A 23,819-nucleotide genomic window follows, 5' to 3' on the forward strand; every position below is an offset into this window, starting at 1 on the left:
CCTTTGGCTTTGATCTTAACATTGTCATTGTCTACAGGAATAATGCCAAAACATTGGAGGATAGCAAATATTGTTCCCTTGTTCAAAAATAGGAGTAGAGACAACCTAGAAATTATAGACCTGTAAGCCTTACTTTGGTTGTAGGTAAAGTGTTGGAAAGAGTTATAAGAGATAGGATTTATAATCATCTAGAGAGGAATAAGTTGATTAGGGATAGTCAACATGGTTTTGTGAAGGGTGGGTTGTGCCTCACCAACTTCAATGAGTTATTTGAGAAGGTGACCAAACAGGTGGATGAGGCCAAAGTAGTTGATGTAGTGTATATGGATTTCAGTAAGGCGTTTGATAAGGTTCCCAATGGTAGACTACCACACAAAATATGGAGGCATGGGATTGAGGGTGATTTAGCAGTTTGGATTAGAAATTGGCTAGCTGAAAGGAAACAGAGGGTGGGGTTGATGGGAAATATTCATCCTGGAGTTCAGTTACTAGTGGGGTACAGCAAACCGTTGTTTGTCATTTATATAAATGACCTGGATGAGGACACAGAAGGATGGTTCAGAAATTTGCAGATGATACTAAGGTTGGTAGAGTTATTGATATTGACAAGAGATGTTGTAGGTTACAGAGAGACATAGATAAGCTGCAAAGCTGGGCTGAGAGGTGGCAAATGGAGTTTAATGCGGAAAAGTATGAGGTGATTCTCTTCGGAAGGAGTAACAGAAAGGCAGATGCTAGGTGAATGTAAGATTCTTGGTCTTGTAGATGGGCAGAGAGATCCCTGAAAGTTGCCACCAAGGTTGGTAGGATTGTTAAGAAGGCATACAGCATACTAGCTTTTATTGGGAGATGGATTGAGTTTCAGAACAGTGAAATCATTGTGCAGCTGTACAAAACTCTGGTGCAGCCACATTTGGAGTATTGCATAAAGTTCTGGTCAACACATTATAGGAAGGATGTGGAAGCTTTGGAAAGGGTTCAGAGGAGCTTTACTAAGATGTTGCCTGGTATGGAGGGAAGGTCTTACGAGGAAAGGCTAAGGGACTTGAGACTGTTTTCTTTAGTGAGAAGAAGGTTGAAAGACGACTTAATTGAGATTTATAAGATAATCAGAGGGTTAGAGAGGTTGGAAAGTGAGAGCCTTTTTCTTCAGATGGCGATGGCTAGCACAAGGGGACATAGCTTTAAATTGAGGGGTGATAGATATAAGCTCTCTTCCTCCCTCTACAAGGATTTCAGTGAGTCCCTCTCTCACTGCACCCCCCAGGTCATCTCCTCTGCACAGAAGCTCTTCAGCCACGTTCTCAAACAGCACCGCCCTCCTAACCTGCAATCCTCTTCCTGACCTCTCCGCCCCCACCCCACTCCGGCCTATCACCCTCACCTTGACCTCCTTCCACCTATCCCACCTCCATCGCCCCTCCCCCTAGTCCCTCCTCCCTACCTTTTATCTCAGCCTGCTTGGCTCTCTCTCTTATTCCTGATGAAGGGCTTATGCTCGAAACGTCGAATTCTCTATTCCTGAGATGCTGCCTAACCTGCTGTGCTTTGACCAGCAACACATTTGCAGGGGTGATAGATATAGGACAGATGTCAGAGGTAGCTTCCTTACTCAGAGAATAGTAGAGGCGTGGAACTCACTATCTGTACCAGTAGTAGACTCGACATCTTTAAGGGCAGTTAAATGGTCATTGGATAGGCATATAGACGAGAATGGAATAACGTAGATTAGATGAGCTTCAGATTGGTTCCACAGGTCCGCGCAGCATTAAGGGCCAAAGGGACTGTACTGTGCTGTAATGTTCTATGTTTTACTTCCTGATAGCAGGTTGGAGACTTTTTTTTAGAAGTAGTTTTAAGTCACCTTCATGAATTGTTAATTCTAAAAACTGCAGCCTCATCATCAGCAGGAAGCACGAGCACAGATGAAGCATTTCCAAAGAAGTCAGCCTATAAAACAGGAGACAGCTGAACCTGGATTGCTCTTAAGTATCTTCTAGCATACAATTTGAAGTGGCACAAATCTAGTTTTCAGAAAACTGAGCATCCTTGACATCTAACATTTGGAGAACAATTGAAACCTCGTGGAGAAACAAAGATTTGCAAAGAGCACAGATATTGATTTATATCTGAGATGTAATCAAACTAATGTGACTTTTGTGATATTCCTCATTCTACTCCTTCAGCTGTATTCACAGGAAACATAGTAATGAAATAATCTGATGAAATAAGCAACATGGAATAAAGCAGATAGATCCTAAATACAAAATCTCTTTTAATCTCCTTGCATGATCAGCGATGAAATTCTGAACATAAATTTGTGATTAAATTTATATTTAAGATACTTTTAAAGCTCTTTGTAAATTAACAAATGTGTTTCTATCAATATTACAAATTCAAAGCAATGCAAAATTTTTGTACATATGGGTACATGGAACATAGAGCAATGATAATGCAGTACAGGTCCTTCGGCCCTCGGTGTTGCATTGACCTGGGAAACCAATCTGAAACCCATCTAGCCAACACTATTCCATTATCATCAATATGTTTATCCAATGCCCATTTAAATGCCCTTAAAGTTGGCAAGTCTACTACTGTTGCAGGCAGGGCGTTCCATGCAATTACTACTCTCTAAGTAAAGAAACTGTCTCTGATATCTGTCCTATACCTATCACCCCTCAATTTGAAGCTGTACACCCTCGTGCTAGCTATCACCGTCTGAGGAAAAGGGCTCTCACTATCCACCCTATCTAACCCTCTGATTATCTTGTATGTTTCAATTAAGTCACCTCTCAACATTCTTCTCTCTAGCAATGACATAGTTCAGGAAAAGGTTAAGTCTTTGCAGAGTGAGTATAAGAGGTAAGGCAGATATTTAAAGAAAACAGAACCTCAAAAGTAGTCTTCTCTGGTTTACTTCTGGTCTCAAGTTCTAATCAGGGAAAGAATAAAAGAATAGGGGAGATAATTTGATGGTGGAAGAGGTGGTGCAATGTGCAGGGATTCAGTTTCTTGGACCGGTGGGATCTCTTCTGGGACAGAAAAGACCTGTTCAAAAAGAATAGATATCCACCTGAACTGGAAAGGGACCAATATCCTGGTGGGGAGATTGCAAGTTCTTTGTCAGGAGCCTGTAAAGGAAAAATGAACATAGAAGGAAAGATGAGGACAGTTCTGAATTAGAAAAGAGTAAATTAATTAGAAAAGATGGACAAGACCAAGTCTGAGAATGAAGTAACTCTAAGAATTACGTTCCATTTATCTAAATGCAAGAGGTCTTTCCCCTCCACACACCTTGTCTCAAACTCAGATTTCTCCAGTTTCCTCATTTCCCTTCCCCCCCACCTTGTCTCAAACTCAGATTTCTCCAGTTTCCTCATTTTCCCTCCCCCCACCTTGTCTCACCACCACCAGAGATATATTTCCCTCCCCTCCCCTATCAGCGTTCTGAAAAGACCACTCCCTCCGTGACTCCCTCGTCAGGTCCACAACCCCCACTAACCCAACCTCCACTCCCGGCACCTTCCCCTGCAACCACAAGAAATGCAAAACTTGCGCCCACAACCTCCCCCCTTACTTCCCTCCAAGGCCCCAAGGGATCCTTCCATATCCACCACAAATTCAACTGCACCTCCACACACATCATTTACTGCATCTGCTGCACCTGATGTGGCCTCCTCTATATTGGGGAGATGGGCGGAACATTTCAGAGAACACCTCTGGGACACCCGGACCAACCAACCCAACCACTCCGTGGCTCAACACTTCAACTCCCCCTCCCACTCCACCAAGGACAAGCAGGTCATTGGGCTCCTCCATCATCAGACCATAGCAAAATGACGGCTGGAGGAAGAGCGCCTCATCTTCCGCCTAGGAACCCTCCAACCACAAGGGATGAACTCAGATTTCTCCAGTTTCCTCATTTCCCCTCCCCCCACCTTGTCTCAGCCTTCCTTGAAGAGATCTTTCAGGTAAGGCTGATTAACTCAAGGCAAGTATGGGAAAATGGGACTGGGACATCATAGCTATTACAGATACTTGTCGAGAGTGTGGTGCTGGAAAAGCACAGCAGGACAAGCAGCATCCATGGACCAGGACAATCGATGTTTCAGGCATAAGCCCTATTACAGATACTTGGCTGGATGAAGGACAGGACTGGCAGCTCAATATTCCAGGTTTTAGATATTATAGGAAGGATAAAAAGAGAGACAAGAGAGGATGGGAAATGTCATTTTGGATTAAGTAAACATTACTACTGCAATTAGAGAAGATATTTCTAAGGGATCATTTAGTGAAAGTATGTGTTGAAATTAGAAATAAGTAAGGGATGATCCCAATAGTCAGAGGGAAATTGAGAAGCAAATATGTAGAAAGATCTCAAATATATGTAAGAATATTAAGATTGTAATGGTAAAGGATTTTAATTTTCCAAACAGTGACTGGGACTGCCATAGTGTTAAAGATTTGGATGGTGAAGAACTTGTTAAATGTGTTCAATAAAATTTTCTTTATTAATATGTAAATGTTCCTACTAGAGAAGGAGCAAAACTTGTTCTTTGCTTGGGAAATAAGGCAGGGCAAGTGACTGAAGCATTAGTAGGGGAACACTTTGGGACTAGTGACCATAATACTATCAGTTTTAAAATACTTATGGAAAAGGATAAGTCTTCCATAAAAGTTAAAGTTCTCAATTAGAGTAAAGCAAATTTTAAGGGTATGAATCAAAAACTTTCAAAACTTGAGTGGAGTAGACTGTTCGCTGGTGAAGGAATGACTGACAAGTGGGAGGCCTTCAAAACTATGCTAACAAGAGTTCAGAGGCATTACATTCCTGTTAGACTGAAAGGCAAAGCTGGTAACATTAGGCAACAATGATGAATAAAGGTATTGATGTTCTAGTCAAGAATAAAAAACACATACATTAGATCTCGATAACTGGGATCAACTAAGTCTCTTAGAGAGTATAAAGACAGTAGGGGCATTCTTAAGAAAGAAATCAGGATGGCAAAGAGGGGATATGAGATGGCCTTAGCAAATAAGATGAAAGATAATCCAAAAAGATTGTACAAATACATTAAGAGCAAGAGAGAAACCAGAGAGAGAGTATGATCCCTTAAAGTCATCGTTGTGTTGAAACTCAGGAGATGGAAGTGATATTAAACAAATATTTTGCATCTGTTTTTACTTTTGAGAAAGAAATGGAGGCTAGGGAACTCAGGGAAATAAATATTGATTGTTTGAAAACAGTTCATATTACAGAAAGAAAACGTGCTATAGGTCTTAGAAAACATAAAGATAGATAAATCACCAGGACCTGATCAAGTATATCTCAGGGTGTTGTGGAAAGTTAGGGAGTAAATTGCAGAGCCCCTTGCAGAAGTGTTTGTATCATCTATAAATACAGGTGAATTACCAGAGGACTGGAGGGTGGTTAATGTTGTACCATTGTTTAAGAAAAGCTAGAAGGAGAGGTAAAGAAATTATCGACTTTTGAATCTGACATCAGTGGTGGGTAAGTTGGTGGAGAAGATTCTGAAGGATAGAATTTGCATGCATTTGGAGAGACAAGGATTGATTAGTGATAGTCAGCATGGTTTTTGTGTGAGGGAAATCATGTCTCAAAAATTTGATTGAGTTTTTTTGAGTAAGTAACCAAAATGATTGATGAGGACAGAGCAATAGATATTGTTATATGGCCTTTGTCAATGTTTCACAAGGAAGATTAATTAGTAAGGTTACATCACTTGCGATTCATGATGAGCTTGCCATTTGGATGCAAAATTGCCTTGACTGCAGGAGACAGAGAATTGTGGTAGAAGGCTATTATCAGACGAGAGGCCTGTGACCAGTAGTCCCACAGGGATGAGTCCTGGATCCAGTCTTGTTTGTCATTTATATAAATGATGTGGATGAAAATATAGAAGGCATGGTTAGTAAGTTTACAGATCATACCAAATTGGTAGTACAGTGGACAGTGAAGAAGGTTAATTAAGATTACAAAGAGATCTTGATCAACTGGGTCAATGGCCTGAGGAGAGGCAGATGGAGTTTAATTTGGATAAATTTGAGGTATTGTATTTTGGTTAAAAAGAGGACGGGGCTTACACAATTAACAGTCGGGCCTGGGTAGTGTTGTAGAAAACAGAGAACTAGGGATTCAAATACATAATTCTTTAAGGTAGATAGAGTGGTTAGGAAGGCATTTGGCACGCTTGCCTTCATTGCTCAGATCTATGACTGTGCAAGTTGGGAAGTCATGTTGTGGTTGTATGGGACGTTGGTGAGGCCTGTTTTGGAGTACTATGTGTAGTTCTGGTCACCCTATTATAGGAAGGGTATTATTAAACTGGAAAGAGTTCAAAGTAGACTTACCAGGATGTTGCCAGGAAAGGAGAGTTTGAGAAAAAGAAACAGACTGGAAAAACTGGGTCCTTTTTCACTGGGGCATAGGAGGTTGAGGGGTGACCTTATTGCGGTTTATAAAATCATGAGGGGTATGGATAGGGTAAATGACAAGAGTCTTTTCCCTAGGGTGCAGGAGTTCAAAATCAGAAGACATATTATTCAGGTGAGGAGAAAAGGATTTAAAAAGGACATGAGTAACAACTATTTTACACAGAGAATCATTTGTATGTGGAAATGAACTGCCAGAAGAAGTGATGGATGCAGGTACAATTACAATGTTTAAAAGACATTTGACTAAGTACATGAAAAGGAAAGATTTGAAGGCAAATGGATCAAGCAGGGGCAGGTGGGACTAGTTTACTTTGGGAACTTGGTCAGCATGGATTAGCTGGACAGAAGGGACTGTTTCCATGGTGAATGACTGTATGAAATCTGAATTTACTGCTGAGTTTGTCCCGATACCAGTTTAAGTGGGGGTTTGGTAAGGGAACCATAGTCACAATTAGCACATGAAGAAAAGAAGCAAAAGGACGCAGGTATTACTGAGCAATGGTTTCAATGATTTACTTAACTGTAAAGTACATCTTGGGACTTTTTTATTCGACAGCAGATGCTCCAGGGCATTAATAAATAAATGAGGATAAATGGGCATAAGTCGAAGTACTGCAGTTAAAATGAAAATTTATTTACAACTCCATTAACTATTTGTTCCACCTTGGTTTACTGTGTCAACCTTTTTAAAACTTGTTGTCAGGATAGAGGCAAGGCCCCATGTACTGTTCATTCCTGGTTCTGTTCCTAACTCTGCACCAGAAAGTTTCAGTTTAGACATAGAGAGGATGGTCCCTCTTGTGAGACAACCTAGAATGAGAGCTCATCGTTTTAGAATAACGGGTTACAAATTTAAAATCCTCCAAACAGCATTCCACCCAGACCCACAAAACACTGCATTTACAATGACTAATCCACCTAAGCTACATATTACTGAACACTGCAGACAATTAAACAAGGCCAATCCTGCACATCTTTGGTGACATGGGAGGAAACTGGAGTACCGAGTGAAAACCCACACAGACACAGATGCAAACTCCACACATATAGTCACCTAAGGCTGGAATCAAACCCAGGCCCCTGGCGATGTGAGTAGGAGTGCTAACCACTGTGCAACCACACCACTCAATGGCTAGCTTGTATAGTGGTCATGGTAAGATTGCAATCCGTGGCAAGTTGGGCAAATAACAAGGCATTTAACAAGCAATAATGGTCATCAAGTGGGAACTTGCTGCTCCCAGTCGAGAATCTCAGCATACTACATGAGAAAAGTGAACAAGATGTGGTGAAATGGTGAAATCAGCTTCACTGAATATCTAGCACAATTCTACCATTCATCTCACCATATCTCACAACATAGAGAGCCTGGGAAGATTCCACCCTTAATTTTTAATGTCTCTTTGTTAAAATTTGTTCATGAAATATGGATACTAGCAATGGTAACACCTACTACACATCTTTAATACATATTCTTCAAACACTGCATTCCATGTTGTGAAGACGAATCCACAGTGCTAGGAGGGAGGGAATTCCAGGATTTTGACACAGCCACAATAAAGGAATGATGATTTATTTTCAAGTCGGGATCAGTGGGTGACTTAGAAGGGTTCATGCAAGTGATGACATTCCTATTTGTTTACTACTCTTGTTTTTCAAAATGGCAGAGATAAAGCATGTTTTTGAAGGTACTATTGGTGGAACAATGGCGAGTTGCTGGAGAAAATCTTGTGGATGGTACACATTGCAGGCAGGTTGTGCAAATGCTGGAGCAATCGAATTTTAAAGATGAAGAATAATGTGCCATCAAGCCGACCATTTCACCTTGGGTGGCATCATCCTGACCAAAGGAGAAAATATCGCACCCCTGACTTGTGCTTTGTAGATGATAGACAGCCTTTGAGGAATCAGAAGGTAAAATATTTGCCACAGAATTGCAAGCTTTTGATCAGTTTCTATAGCATGGTATTTTGATGATTGGTTTAGTTACTTTGCGAATCAATGATAATCCCCTAGCTCTTGATAGTAGGGAATACAATGAAGGTAAAACCATTGAAAGTCAGAAGCAGATAGTTTATCACTCAATTTTTGGAGCTTCTCATTCCCAAACACTTAGATGGAACAATTGTAATTTGCAGCCTAAACCAGAACGTTGCTACCACTTGTTGTATCAGACTGCCACAGAAAGGTTGAATAAGAATAAAATCAGATGGGCTACCTGGCATCAACACTGACGTCAGAAACAAAAATGCACATCCTGCTATATCAATCCTGCAAAGACCTGATTAAAAAAAATAACATCTGGGGAGACTTGTATCCAAATTATGAAAACTGCCTCATTAGTAACGCATGGTTATACTTATTGAATCCATATTTTTCAGCCAACCTCCCACCATCCAGTATTCCCCATTAGCAGGACAAACCCACTTGAGGTGATGGCATAGTTGTATACAGGGTTAAAAAAAAACTCTATTCCTGATGAAGGGTTTTTGCCTAAAACATCGATTTTCCTGCTCCTCGGATGCTGCCTGACCTGCTGTGTTTTCCGGCACCACTCTAATCAAGACTCTGGTTTCCAGCATCTGCAGTCAATTTACATAATTGTATACAATCAAGTGTCCTCAGAGTTGATTCTGAAACCCATGATATCTCATAGCATCAGGCTTGGAGCTTGATACATGCGTACAATACATCAAAGGCATTCAGTCAAAAACGGTGGTGAACAATTAAACAACTAACAGGAGGAGGAGGCTCCACAAATATCCCCATCCTAAATAATTGGAGAGCCCAGCACATCAGTGTAATAGACAAGGATGAAACATTTACATCCATTTTCAGCCATAAGAACTAACTAAATGTCCCCTCTTGATCAAGTTGTGAGCTTCCCAGCATCACAGAAGTCAATTTTCAATAAATTCAAGTTTGGGATTATATTCAGCATGGACTAGCTGGACCGAAGGATTAGTTTCTGTGCTGTATGACTCTATGTTATCAATAACTAGGTGAAGGCACCAAACACTCCAAAGATAATGAACACCAACAAGTCTTGACAATATTACTGAAAATTTGTGCTCCTCAACTAGCTGTACTCCCAGTCAAGCTGTTCCAATACAGCTACAACACTGGCATTTGTCTGACAATGTGGAACAATGTCATATCTGCAAAACCTGCACCAAATCTAATCTAGCAAATTACCACCCCACCAGTCTACTCTCAATGGAAAAAAGTGGGTGTTAATAGTGCTATCAAACAAGACCTGTTCAGCAAGAACCTATTTATTTTGTGTTCTCCCATGGCCATTCAGCTCCTGACCTCATTGCAACCTTAGTTGAGGACAAAACAGCTGAACTCCAGTCAGGAGGTAGGAGACACTGCTATTGCCAACAAGGTAGCATTTGACCAAGAATGACATCAAAAAGCCCATGGAAGACTGGAGTCAATGATAATGATAATCTTCAATAGCTTTATCAATTACCTTCCCTCATTTCTCAGATCAGATGCGAGCTTGATGATTGGTTTGACTCATGTCTAGATGCAGGAAGCCCTGGAAAACATCGAGGCTTAGACTGATAAGTGGTAAGTAACATTTGCAACATATAAGGGCCTCACAAAGACCATTTGAAACAAGGGATAATCTCAGAAAAACCCCTTGACATTCAGTGGCATTATATCGCTGAATCCCCCACTATAAACATCTAGGGCTACCACTGAACAGACCCTAGACTGGACTAGGCATATAAAGATTGTGGCTATGTCAGAGGCTATGAATTCTGCAATGAGTAACTCACCTTCTGATTCCCCACAATTTGATGCACTATCTATAAGGCACAACTCAGCAATGTGATGGAATGGGTGCAGCTTCAACACTTAAGAAGCTTGTCACAATAAAGGACCAAGAAGCACATTTGATTGGCACCCCATCCAACCATCTTCAATATTCACTTTCTTCACAAGTGAGGCACAGTAGCAGCGGTGTGTCCCATCCACAGGTTGCACTGAAGTAATTCACAGATGCTCCTCTGGCAAAACCTTCCAAACCCAAGACTTCTAGTACCTAGAAAGGAAAGTGTAGCAGATGTCCAGGAACACCTCAAAGCCACACACAACCCTGACTTTGAACTGTAGCACCGTTCATTCATTGTTATTGGGTCAAAATCTGTAGTGGCTCAAGAAGCTAACTCACCACCACTGTGGCAACTAGGGATGGGCAAGAAATACCAACCTGAACCAGGGCACATACATCACATGAATGAGTAACAATTATAAATATATCCTACAAGACACAGGCTTTTCTGATCAGATTATCACTTGCTGTATATCATGCCAACTCACAAACAAATGAAAGGCCACACTTGAAAAGCCATTCCTGATTAAGGGCTTTTGCCTGAAACGTTGATTTTCCTGCTCCTCGGATGCTGCCTGACCTGCTGTGCTTTTCCAGCACCACTCTAGACCCTTGAAAAGTGCCCAGTCTACCTAAAATTATCTTGGAAGGGCGACGTATCTCAAAAGTTTGAACAGTCAGGAAGGCGGCAGCATAGCAGTAATGTCTCTCGACTAGTAATTCAGGGAACCAGGCTAATATTCTGAGGAGTCGAGAGTGTGGTGCCGGAAAAGCACAGTAGATGAGGCAGCATCTGGGGAGCAGGAGAATCAATATTTCAGGCATAAACCATTCATCAGGAATGAGGCTTGTGTGCCCGAGGCTCATACATATATGGAGGGGGGGGGGGCTAGGAGGACGGTAGCTGAGAATGCAATAGATAGAATAAGGTGAGGGAGAAGGTGATAGGTCAAAGAGAAGGGTGGAGCAGATAGATGGACAGGTTAGAGGAGGACGACGCCAAGTTGGAGGTTTGAAACTAAGATAATGTGGGGGAGGGAAAATGAGGAAACTGTTGAAACCCACATTGATCCCATGTGGTGGCAGGTTCACAAGGCGGAATATGAGACGTTCATCCTCCAGGTGTTAAGAGTTTGGTGATTGGGGTGGCCCAGGACATGCATGTCCTTGATGGAGTGGGAGAGGGAGCTGAAGTGTTCAGCTATGTGGCAGTGGGGTTGGTTGGTGCGGGTGTCCCAGAGATGTTCTCTGAAACGATCTGCAAGGAAGCGTCCTGTCTCCTCAATGTAGAGGAGACCACATCGTTTGCAACGGATACAGTAGAAGACATTGGTAGAGGTAAAGGTAAATTTCTGTTGGATGTGGAAGGATCCACCACAGGAAGTGCAAAACCTGCGCCCACACCACTCCCCTCACCTCCATCTAAGGCACCAAAGGATCCTTCCTCCCCTTCCTGGACCTCACCATTTCCATCAACAACGACTGACTCAACACTGATATTTTTTACAAACACACCGATTCCCACAGCTAACTGGATTACACCTCCTCCCACCCGAACTTCTGCAAAAATGCTATCCCATATTCCCGATTCCTACGCCTCCACCATATCTGCTCCTAAGAGGACCAGTTCCACCACAGATCACACCAGATGGCCTGCTTCTTTAAAGACCACAATTTCCTCTCCAACATAGTTGAAGATGCCCTCCAATGCATCTCATCCACGTCCCACACCTCCTCCCCTTGAACCCCACCCCTCCAACCGCAACAACCCCCTGGTCCTCACCTTCCACCCCACCCACCTCCGCATAAATCACATCATCCGCCAACATTTCCACCACCTCCAAAAGGACCCCACCACCAGGGATATATTTCCCTCCCCACTCCTATCCACTTTCCACAAAGACCATTCCCTCCACATACCTAGTCAAGTCCACACCTCCCAACAGCCCACCCTCCCCTCCTGGCACCGTCCCTTGCCACCATAGGAATTGTAAAATTTGCATCCGCACCACCCCCCTCACCTCCATCCAAGGCCCCAAAGGAGCTTTCCACATTCAAAGTTTCCCCTGCACTTCCACACACGTCATTAATTGTATCCGCTGCTCCCTATGCGGTCTCCTCTACATTGGGGAGACCAGATGCCTTCTCGCAGAGCACTTCAGAGAACATCTCTGGGATACCCGCACTAATCAATCCCACTGCCCCACGGCCAAACATTTCAACTCCCCCTCCCACTCTGCTGAGGATATGCAAGTCCTGGCCTTCCTCAGCCACCACTCCCTCACCACACGACTACTGGAGGAAGAATGCCTCATCTTCTGCCTTGAGATCCTTCAACTCCATGGCATTAATGTGGACTTCACTAGTTTCCGTATTTCCCCTCTCCCCACCTTACCCCAGTTTCAACCTTCCAGCTCAGTACAGTCTTCCTGACCTGTCCCACCTGTCAATATTTCTTCCCACCTATCCAACTTATCACCTTCACCCCCACCTCCATCCACCAATTGCACTCTCAGCTACCTTCTCCCCAGCCCTACCACCTTCCCATTTATGTCTCCACTCCCGAGGCTTCCAGCCTCATTCCTGATGAAAAGCTTTTGCCTGAAATGTCGATTTTCCTACTCCTCGGATGCTGCCTGACCTGCTGTGCATTTCCAGCACCACTCTAATATTGACTCTGATCTCCAGCATCTGCAGTACCCACTTGTGCCTAGTTACAGACAAAGGTGCCCAGAAATCCTTCCTGTTCCACTAAAAAAGAATCCAGACAGTTTTCAAGTGTTATGACAGCAGAACCAGTAGGAAACGGAATATTCACTTAGTCCCTGAGTTTGCTATACATACTGAGTCCAGCTACAAAGGAAATCTTTGAATACTTAACTACAGAAGCAGCTGCGAACACAATTGTGAACACAACCCTTTAACCTCAATCCTTCAATCCAAAGAACCAATACTCAAATGTAAGCTATGGTTGTGCAAAGATATCATAAATTGAACTGAATTTAATATTTATAATTAATTTTCATCTTTATCTCCATTTCATCCTTGTATGTATTTAGTTAATAAATTTACTACAGGTAGTTCTTCTATAACACAGTGGTTGCATTCTTGTGCGACCCCACACTATATAAAAATTGCTCAATAAAAATAGCACCTAAAAGTATTGACATTGCAATTGCATTATAGTCAACACATGCTTTAGAAACAGCGTCCCTATTCATCAATCACATTATAGCCGATCTGTCTTGACAGAACGCGCATTATACCATAACGACTTGTACTTTTACTTTTATTTCTGATAAACTAACTGGTTGCTGATTATTTTTTAACTGAATCACTCACAAATTAAAAGGGAGCTCATGCTCATTCACGTGCTCATTCTTAATTCATGGACTACCTTGAGGAAATGCTTCTTTGTAACATTATAATTAGTTGAGCTCATTACATAGATAATTTACACTTGTTAGAAATGGCAGACGTTCATCCACACAGACCCCTTCTCTGCAAACAAATGGAACATGGTCAAGTTTGAATTTTGAATTACCCAGCAGCATGGGAAGGTTATAGTTCACTACTGCTTTCTCCATGGCAATTCCTCAGCCAAGCCAAGTCGGCTTGCCAATTAACCAGCACCCCAGGAAATAACTACAGAGATGGAAGATGCACTGCTGGTAATCTTCCAAGAATGCCTAGGTTCTGGCAAAGCATTATGGTCTTTTCTCCTGCAGTATAAATTGTGATCGTTTGAAATTTGGCATTCTTGTGTTTGTCCTAATTGCAGCAAAGAGACAAAGTATCAGTTACATCTCTCTACTTTCAGCAATACACAAGTCCAGTAAAGGTAAAGCTGCCATAGTCCTGTTCTCTCATTAGAGAGTGATGACTGCTGGTGAGTTTAATCTGAGGGTCATCATGTCTCAGGGCAGGGGAGAGATTGAGAAGGAGAAATCCCTTCATGATAACCTCAGCTGACATGATGTTAGCATCACTCTGTATTCCAAACCAGCTGTCCAGCCATCTGAGCCAACCAACCTCACCATAAGTCTTGTACTACTCGGTGACAATTAATTAACAAGGCATGCTGTTGATTACCATGAGATTTCATCTGTTCTGAGCACAGTGTTCATTAAATTATTTCTTCCACTATTCTTAGCATACTTACAATAACACACAGGTTTCTTCATAGCTAGGATTCATCACAACTGACAAATCAAAATCAAAACAACAGCTTCAAGAATCATGTTGAATTCATATTTAACTCTTTGTTATGCATGCAAGTACTACAAATACTGCTCCCAAAGTGCCAGTCTACTATGAAATGTGCAAATCAAAACACTAATTAAAGCTCTTCAAATTATTATGGTTGTGTAACTGTCTGTATGGGCCATTATTAAGCAGAATGTCCAAACAAACAAAGGCAGTTCTATGGGAGATAGATATGTATTCCACAAGACACCCTGTTTGGAGGGAAGTGCAGATGGTGTTTGATTTTAAATAGTGTTCCAAGTTATGCAATAAAGATAATGGTCAATTAACACAACTGCAAAATATGAAGGAACAAATTATTGCATATGCTGAATCTGTACTGAAAGCAACAAGTGCCAGAGATCACAGCAGGTCAGGCAACATCCATGACAACCACCTGATGAAGAAGCAGTGCTTCAAAAGCTAGTGCTTCCAAATAAACCTGTTGGACTATAACCTGGTGTTGTGTGATTTTTAACAGCATCCATGGAAAGAGAGCAAGCTAACGTTTTGAGTTTAGATGCTCTGATGAAGATACATCTGGACTCAAAACATTAGCTTGCTCTCTCCACAGATGCTGCCTGACTCGCTATGATCTCACCCATTTATTGTTTTCAGTGCTAAATATGAATTTAATTTACAATTTTATTTTGTGTGCAGATTGTGTCAATTAACTTTCATTAACGTAAATGTCCACCCAAAGGGTTTGCCAGCATATGTTTGAATAACCTCATGGAAGAATAATGTTAACATGAGTGCAGCATCTGGGGCTGAGGCATTTTAAAAAAAGGTCATAAGGATATCTTTAACAAAATTAAACAAACTGAAAAAGGCAGGGCTGTTTAAGTGCAACTCAGAAAATAACATTGTGTTCCTTCCACATTGATAAAGTTAATTAGACAAAATGATTGTTTGTCAACATTCAGCAATGGAGATCTCCTACGTTTTATGATTAATCATACAGTTGTTGCTCCTCTATGCAAACATCTCAATCAACACATGCTGTTCTTTTATTTGCTGACATAGATAGCTTTCAATAGCTTCCATCGAAACAAACTGATGGTTGGCCTAAAACAGATAAAACTCCTCACCTTGTTACACGCCATTATGGATATCATATGGTGGAAGGTCATGCTCCATAAAGCCTGACTGATGCTAATGCTCATGCAGATAACAATGTTTCTGGTTTGTGCTATGATAATTGCACTTACTCATTATGGCAATCAGGTTCACTTTCAGCAGGAGCAGACATTGCTTTCTTTCTCCCGCCTTGAACAGATGGGGAAACCTCGGCTTCCTCTCAATCCATGTGCTGTAAACACTCCACCAAATCAATCATTACCTTGTATAATTTTTGCTAGTGATTGCATCAGGAAACTGAACATTGAGGGACTTAGTAAAGTAATTGAATTAACTTTCATCGATACTTCTGTCAGGACATATATCTAACACACATGACTGCACAGATCAATGATGTTTTGCAGTTGTATGTTTCAATAAGATCACTTCACTTCTAAACCCCAGTAGATAAAAGCCAACCTGTCCAACATTTCCTCATAGGATAACCTTCATTAAACTGTATCTCGTGAAATTATATCCTGTTTTCCTCATCCAGGTTTAGATGCCAAATAAGCATTCAACTTTGCATCTGGAATTCAACATTATAATGCTATTGAGGCAAGGTCACTTGAATGTTTAAAAATTAAAATTGATAGCATTTGCTTATAAGTAATTATTTAATTATATATTCTAAATCGAGGTGGGTGGATAGAGTTGGATGCATATCTGTAATGATTTAATAGAATGGCTATACCAATTCCTACATCATATGGATTTTACACATCACCAGTTTGTAGTGATCGTAGATCAATATTAAAAAAATGTTCTAGCCAACCCCACTTCAATTCCAAGAAATGCCCAATTTTGTATTGCTTAGTTCAGCAAAAATCTCCAATTGCTCTAAATGTGGTTTAATATTTTCAAAACAACTTTGTATCAAGAACCTGTTTGTAAAATATAATTAACTAAATAGCATCCTACTTAAAATATTATGAGTCTTCAATGCACAATTTTCAAATTTGAAGTAATGAGGTGGAAATAACACAAACACTGTACTGAATGTTGTTGGTGAGAGGTTTCATGCTGATAAGAATTGTACGTAAACACAATCTATCATCAAAGGGCCTCTTACCAAAGCTATACTCTAATTCACTTTCTATTTGTGTCTCCCATGGCTCTATTCTTTATTCTACGTAATACCGCCATCAAATCTGTGACCTCCCTGACTCATCCTCCAATCCAAGCCATTTGCTGCTGATGGTTATGCAGAGGAACCTCAATTATCTGGCATTCAATTATCTGAACATTTGATTTTCCGACAAAATACTCCCCACTCGTATCGTTCGGATAATCGAGGTTCCTCTGTATTCTGCATTTATCAGCTTCATTCATATCATACAGCCTCAGTGTAGACAAAATCAGTTCTTCCTAATTGCAGTGGTTGAGTTATTACATTGGAATTTCCCAATGACCTTCATTCAAGCAAAGGCAATTCTGTTATTTCCAATTTCTCAAAAGCATTGAGGAGAATTTTTGCCTTGTCCTCACTGCATATACTGGAAGACTGCTTCAGTAAATTGCCATGGGAGCCTATGATTTTCTGTCTATTTAAGAAATAAGGGGAATCAGAAACTTGGTGACATTAAGGATGAAATTACCTTACTGATTGTTTGGTGTGCCAGCAGTGCTGTTTGAAAGTATCTTCCTATTTCTTTATATTCCAACTGTTTTGAGATTAAGACTAGCGTACCATTAGTCTTATGAGTTATTTTTGTGTCAGTCCAATTACTTTTAATAATTTCTGTACCTGGACCCCAAAATGTCTCTGCTCCTCCACAATTTCTAGTTTCTTGCTTTTAAAAAATATTTCATCAATCCAATGTAGACAACCTTATACGTTCCCTGTACTGAACTTGATTGTACCTACTGACCTAATATAACAATGTCCCCTTGTGACATTCTCCTTCCACACAGAGCAGAAATTTAGATTGTATAACACTTTTAATGTAGGAAAACATACCAAAGTGCTTCACATGAGTGTGACCAAAGTAAATTTGACACTGAGTCACTTGGGTAGAGCGCTGGAAAAGCAATTCTGGAGTCACCATAAAAGTTAAAGATTATGGAAAGGATGCTCAATTCCCTAAGTTCCCTGATGATTTAGATCCAAGTTGACAGAAAACACAGGCTAGGTCTCTGTACTTAGCAAGAATGATCATTTATTGCAAACAAATTGATTCTAATAAATAATCATGAATCATTGACATGTCTGTCTCTTAAATAGGAATTGTACAAAATAACCTTTGTAATGGAAATTCTTGCAAATTGAACAGCAACACTGCAGAGATAGCCAAGTATGTAACTGGCACAAAGAAAGTTTGAAAGGCAAGTGGCAAGAATGACTCAAAGAGTTTACAGAAGGATATCGACAGGTTAAGTGAATCAGCAAAAAGTTGGCAGATGGAGTATAACTTGGAAAAATATGAGGTTATGTGCTTTACAGAAAGAATAGAGAGACAGAATATTTAAATTGCGAAAGGTTGCAGAAAGCTGCAGCAAAGAGGGATTTGGAAGTCCTCATACATAAATCACAAAAATTTAGCATACAAGCTCAGTGGATATTAGGGAAGGCAAATGGAATGTCGGTCTTGATTTCAATGGGAACAGAGTATAAAAATATGGAAGTCTTGTTTAAAGTATAGAACACACTAGTTAGACCACAGCTGGAATATTGTGAACAGTTTTAAACTCCTTATTTAAGAAAGCATGTACTAGCATTGGAGTCTGTCCAGAGAATGTTTACTCGGTTGATCCAGGGTTTGGAAGGACAGGTTTAGTAGATTGGGCCTGAAATCATTGAAATCTCGAAGAATGAGAGGAACCTTATTGAAACACACAAGATTCTTAGGGAACTTAATGGGGTTGATACAGAAAAGTTGTTTCCCTTTCTGGATATTCCTGGACTAGAGGGCATAATTTCAGAATATGGGATTGCCCTTTTAAAACATAGATGAGGAGTAATTTTTTCTCCCAGAGAGTAGAGAATTTAAGGAATTCCTTGCTGCAGACGGCTGTCAACATTGGGGTGTTAAATACACTCAAATCTAGGATAGCTAGATTGTTATTCAGGAAAGAAATCAGGAATTTACCCAAATAGACCAGGTTTTATTGAATGCCCTGAATAGTCTACTTCTGCTCTTGCATCTAATGGTCTGAACACAAACACAAATGTCACACATTGTTAGCCTAATATGTGCTTGTAAAGCGTCAATATATAGAACTTTGGGTTTACAGAATTACAAATGACTGAACCAAATTTTGTTTTGTTAAGAAATCTGCTAATTATTTAGCAGGTTTTAGCAGTTAGTAATTGAACTATATAGACCAAGGAGTTTGCATTTTAATTTCGTCAATGCTGTTGAACCAAATTCACTTCAGGAACTGATAATAGTGAGGAGAATAATGGCTGGAGTTACTTCTCAATGATTATGTTCCAGTAAATCCTCGCCTAAGTGCAAATTAGAGACACCCAGGGAGGAGACAATGAGGGTTGACAGGTTATGTCCTCTGGATTAACAGCTTGTCTCTACTCATTATTAACTCTAGCATTTTAATAATAATCGCATGTCAAGTACCAGAGGGCAAACAATACAAGTCGAACTATATCCCAACAAGGAAACAATATCTCCAAGGAGGAGAAAACTGACATAAAATTAAGTCAGTTGAAAGGAACAGATTTAAGAGAAACAAGGAATAATCTACTCATATTTATATAAGCTTATTTTCACTTTTGTTAAGAATTAAACTTACAATTTTGTTGACAGTGATTTTAATTAAAATGTATTCCAGGAAATACTCTTCCCATAAACAATTAATTTCATAATACTGTCCAAAATCTTGGAAGGAAACAAAATGAGATCGACAATCAAAATGGCTGAAAGGAGGCCCATGATACTATGAGAATTGTGAGAACTGGATTCCAATCTAACTCAAAACTAATAACATGAAAGCTTCCTTTCCTTACTCGCTTCGCCTAAGCATGATAGTTTCCAATGGGTATAGGTTCCCCTCTTGAAATTTCCAACATTTGGCAAAAATTTACACAATCCTCATACATACATCTAGAAAGTTTATTGGAGCTAGTATGATGTGAAGTGTGTGATTTGTATACATTAATTTCAAATATTTTAGTTTGGATTTCCAACTAGTGGCATATGCATTTTGACCTATGTGTATGAAAGTGGGTTGTTACTAATTAACTTTTCAGCCTTTATTGAGCCATGAGTTTTCACCCAGTATGTGTTAGAGAGGAAATAACTGAGGATAGTCAATGTGTATTGATTTAATGAGGCCAGCCAGGTGGTCCTCATAAGTGTTCCCTGATTGGGCCTGTTAATCTGGTCCAATCAGGGAGTCCTGGCTGACAGATAAGGCGTGTCAGGCATCCAATTCATTTTGAGAGCTGGTTCTGAGGAAACTGTATTCAGTGTGAAGGAATCTCCATGAGTAAATAAAGGGTAACTTGGTGACAGGATACCAGCCTAATTCAATTAGCTTGTTTGTATTGTGAGATTTTTATGACTGGAGATAGCAAACTTTGAAAGGCATTAGCTTGCTTTTGGTTTAGGAGAATCAAGAATTGATTTTTACTAAGGAAAAACCCATATTTTGGAAAGCTTTTAGTTAAGTTCACAGCGGTTCTGGCTGGGGTCAGATATAACAATAGTTTATTTTAGAAAAAAATTTAGTTCAGGACCGTTAGGAAACAGATTGCTTTAGAGTTTTCATTTGAACATTCCAGACTTGTAGTGTTTGTTTATAATCCTGAATAGTTTATTTCAAGCTAAGAAAGCCTAAACTCAGTTCTGTGAATGCTCAAGAAAAAGCTATCAAACTCTCAAAACTATGAATTGAAACAGTTAAGACAAGATGTGACAGAAAAGAAACTCTCTCCTTCTCCGGTATTTGAGTACTTAAAGTGATAGTATTTTGGGATTTTGGGAATACATGCGATGTTGTTTTGCCTTCTAATATATTTCTTTCAAATTGTGTTATCTGTAAACAGTTTGATTTATTCCATTATATGCAATAAACATCTGTTTGTATGATTGAACCCACATCTGTAATATTGCATGTTTATGTATCAGTGAAAGACCACAATTCTAAAAAAAATGATCAAGCAAGACAGATTTCAGTCTAGTAGTTTGCCTTGGAGTTATGTTAGCTGGTCTTATAATAGACTGTGAGAAAACAAAATGTCACACTGGTGCAGGAGATGTGCTTTGCAATATTATAATTTCTGTGGTCCTTTATGGCAGAGCAAAAGGAATCTTATGGTACTGCTGCACTTAGAGTGCAGAAATCAGAAATGGGTCTGATCATGATCTCAAGAAGCCACTCATATAGTTTCGCTTATTTTAGCTATTCAAGCTAATAGTACTGTCATGATTCATTTTGCCAAATTGTATTACTATAATTTGGATGCAATTCTCGGAAATGAGAAAATTAGATTAGAAAAGGTCGCCATGTTGGATTCATGTTGTTAAATCTCTCAGAAGGCAGCTGATACCAACAGAATACATAATAATGAAATAGATTTTGTCATTTTAATTTTATTTTAAACAGTATTATTTTTGAATAGCTTCATTTTCTTTTTTACATTACTATAATGACTACCTTTCAAAAGTATTTAATTACTTGAAAGCACTTTAAACGGTCCTGTAATTGTGTAAAGTGTAATACAAATGTAAAATAAGGACTTTTTTTATTTTTTAATTTGGAGATGCCAGTGTTGGACTGGGGTGTACAAAGTTAAAACTCACACAACACTAGGTTATAATCCAACAGTTTATTTGGAAGCACCAGCTTTCGGAGTGCAGCTCCTTCATCAGGTGGTGGAGCAGCACTCTTAAAGCTGGTGCTTCCAAATAAACCTGTTGGAATACAACCTGGTGTTGTATGAGTTTTAACTTTATTTTTAATGTCTTGATGCATCAAATCATGTAATTAAAGACACAAGATTGACTGAAATACTTTAAGAAGCTCCTTCAAGTTCCAAATGAAAAATAAATCTACAAAAAGGTTTCTTCACATCTCAGACTGTTCTTTTAATACTTTAAAAAGCTTATGTTATGGCTTGATGGCTATCAATCTTATAGAATCAATAAGTTGAAATATAAAGTGACAGGATTATCTCTTCATTTCATGTATCTACAACTAACTAGGTGTGATGACAGCTGCAACATGGCTAAACAAAAAAAAACGAAAGAACTGCAGATGCTGGAAATCTGAAACAAAAACAGAAACTGCTGGAAAATCTCAGTAGGTCTGGCAGCATCTGTGGAGAGAAATTAGAGTTCACAATTTGGGTCCAGTGACCCTTCTTTGTAGAATTCTGATTTCTCCACACATATGCTGCCAGACCTCCTGAGATTTTCCAGCAATTTCTGTTTTTGTTCAATATTACCGTGACTGCTAATAAAAAGAATCTCATTAGCATATTTCAGTGCCTGCTATCATGATCTGAAAGCATCCACTAATGAAACTTCTCATCATTTTGTCACATTCAACAGAAAATACTCAATATTTTATTTTATCATAGTGAGATGCCATGCAGTTTTGCATCCTGAGGGGCTTCTCTTCCTGTTTGATCAAGTTACTTTTCTTCAAGATAGGAATGGTTAATCAATCTACAATAAATACCTTGTAAATAAATACTTGTCCATGCAGACCTATATACAAATTGATCAGAATTATTACTCTTTTGTCTTCTTTATTCAAATTGCATGCTAGGCATTCTGTTTTCTGGGCTTCTAAGGGTCTATCAGGTCCAGCTACCACTCCTCATTTTGTCAATTTGTTTATTATTGCTGAATATCCCACTATGGAGACCTCTGAGCCTGAGTCCAGATCTGATTTTTATGTCTGTGCCATGATTTTCTTTCATATTCCCTTTTATACTTTCAGACCTGCAGGATGTCTAATTTGCACAGCATTCTCTGCTTGTGTGATTTTATATTCCTGACCAACACAATGTTATTTGCCTTTGTGATTTTCTATCTGTAACCAGCACAGCATAGGAACATAAGACCAAAAGGCCATTCAGCCTGTTGAGCCTGCTTTGCCAATTAATATGATCATGTTTGATTGAACACTTCAATGTCTTTTATCCACAGTACCCTCATTACCCTTTTCTCCATTGTTAATCAGAAATCTAACAACCTCTACTTTAAATAAACTCATCTACAGGATCCCCATTATCCAATTTGCTTGCAATATTGTTGAACAGCTCAAGCAAATTAGTTAAATGTGATTTACCCTTCATAAAATCATGCCGACCATATAACAGTTGCTATAGGTCCAGAGGAAGTTGACACTATAGGCTTACCTAAAGATATTCTGGGGACAGGTGCAGGTATGACATAAAGATGGTAGGGGAGGAGCACATCACTATATACATCAGCATCTCTCAAACTCAGACCTTGATTATAGGAGTTGGGAAGACATATCGTGGTTATGCAGGACACTGGTGAGGCCTGTTCTGGAATGCTGTGTCCTGTACTGCTTGCCCAGTTATTGAAAGGATATTATTAAGCTGCAGTGAGTTCAGAAGAGATTTACCAGGATGTTGCTGGGTATGGAAGGTTTGAGTTGTAAAGAAAGGCTGGATGGTCTGGGACATCTTTCACTGGAGTGTAGAAGGCGACCTGATACAAGTTTATAAAATAATGAGGGGGTAGATAGAGTTAATGGTAGTTGTCTTTTCCTTAGGATGGGGAAGTTCAAGACTAGGGAGCACATTTTTAAGGTGAGAGGAGAGAGATTTAAAAAAGACATGAGAGGCAAACCTTTTTACACATAGGGTGGTTTGCATGTGCAATGAACTTCCTGAGGAAGTGGTGCATGTGGGTACAATTACAGCATTTAAAACACATTTGGGTAGGTATGTGAATATGAAAGGTTGGAGGGATATGGGCCAGGAACAGGCAGATGGGACTAGTTTCATTTTGGATTATGTTCGGCATGGATGGGTTGGACCAAAGGGTCTGTTTATGTGCTGTATGACTCTATGTACCATGGTGCATTACATCATGGTTAATCCAATGGTCCAATGTTGGTAGTGGCCAGGTACAGCAAGAGAGACAGCAATTTATTACCAGAGATGCATTGTATATTTCCAGGATAATGAAGGATGCCTGATTAACAATATGATGGATAG

This window comes from Hemiscyllium ocellatum, chromosome 1, assembly GCF_020745735.1.
Source record: "Hemiscyllium ocellatum isolate sHemOce1 chromosome 1, sHemOce1.pat.X.cur, whole genome shotgun sequence".
NCBI lineage: Eukaryota > Metazoa > Chordata > Chondrichthyes > Orectolobiformes > Hemiscylliidae > Hemiscyllium > Hemiscyllium ocellatum.